Below are 1,769 nucleotides of genomic sequence, written 5' to 3'. Positions count from 1 at the left end.
CCAACGTCACCACAAAACACAAGACAAACAAAAAAAAACTCCTGGACCGGCTGGGCAAGCAAAAACTGACGATCCAGCTGAGGCCCGAAGTGGGATGAGCGCCATCCGAGTCAACCGGGGCAAGGAAACCTCTCGAGCCAGCTAGGGCGCGAAAGCCGATAAGCTGGCTAGCTCCCCGGTTCCATTGGTGGCGACCCCGAACCGCTGCCACCATTCCAACCAGAACGCCAGTAGTCCCCGATGCTTCGTATGATGGCTGCTGCATTCTGTCACGCAAAATGACCTGGAGAGACGAAGCAGGTACGGGGAGTAACATTTAATAAATGACGGACATATAACGAGACAGCACAGCGTCAGCAAACAAAAACTTAGACAAGAAACAATCAATGCAGCAGCAGGGAACAGAGCAAGGGAACAGACAAATATAGGGAGGAAATTAACATGTAATAAGTGAGTCCAGGTGAGTCCATTAACGCTGATGCGAGTGACAGAGAAGGCAGGTGTGGGTGATGGATGGCAGGAGCGTGTGATGCAGGGTAATCTGGCGCCCTCAAGCGCCAGGGGAAGGGAAGAGCGGGAGCAAACATGACAGAGGGTACACACTTCCTGTAGGCTTAGATTGAAGCCAATAGGCCAATAGGAGTGGCATATAGTCTGCTATCATCCTCAGTCATTTTCCGTCCAAGTTGTCAGACCCAGGTGGCTTGTCATTGTTCATAGACAACAATACTTTTTCTCCTCATCCACACTCACTTTACAGAATTCAAAATTACAGTGCTTGTCTTTCATTATTTGGTCAGTTATGCATGGATGGTAGGTTCAGAGTTTGTTTTTGGCATGTCATGCCTACGTTTGCTAATCTTCCAATAAAAATGATTAAAGTAGTTGGCAATATAAGTGGGGTTTGAGATGAATGAGCCATCTGTTTCAATTAAGGATGGGGCTGGGTTTGCCTTTTTGCCCAAAATATAATTTAAGGAGCTCCAAAGCTTTTTAAGATCATTCTTTATATAATTTATCTTTGTTTCATAGTACAGTTTCTTCTTTTGTTTAGTTTATTCCCATGATTTCTCAATTTACAGTATGTTTGACGATCAGCTGTGCAGCCAGACTTATTTGCCATTCCCTTTTCCTTGTCCCTCATCCATTTTTCTCAAACYTCAAATTTCGAAGTTGTTGCAAACGTCAAATTTTGTGTTTAAGGTTAAGTTTAGGCATTAATAAGTTCTAAGTGTTTTAGGTTAGGGTTAAGTTTAGACATTAAAGCGAAATCTTTAAGGTTAGGCAATGACTTAAGGGTTAAGGTTTGCGATAGGCTTAAATAAAACATTTAAAAAATGTTTTTATTTCGCTGGATTTGAACTTGCAACCTTCGGAATCAGAGGCAGATACTTACTCACTGTTGCACCTAGTCGCCAGTTTCCACGTCACCTCCCGACGTCCTCAGACATGGATGAATGTCGAATACTGACTTGTATCACGGGTGACATGGCTGAATTTTTTAATTACTCATCAATTCACAGGGATTTAACCATTTTTACAGTCATTTTCTTAATGSGTGCATGCTTATTAGTAACTGGAATAAGACATTTCATAAATGCATCAAGTGCAACATCTGGTTGCTCCTCATTACACACCACYGACCAACAAATATTCTTTACATCATCAACATAGGAATCATTACGAAACTTCAGGTGTGACCTCTTATACACTATATTAGGCCCAGCTTTTGGATCTTGGGTTTTTCTAGATATGGCTACTATATTGTG

Source organism: Salvelinus sp. IW2-2015, linkage group LG31 (assembly GCF_002910315.2).
Source record: "Salvelinus sp. IW2-2015 linkage group LG31, ASM291031v2, whole genome shotgun sequence".
NCBI classification, from domain to species: Eukaryota; Metazoa; Chordata; class Actinopteri; order Salmoniformes; family Salmonidae; genus Salvelinus; species Salvelinus sp. IW2-2015.
Note: the sequence above shows the minus strand (reverse complement) of the source record.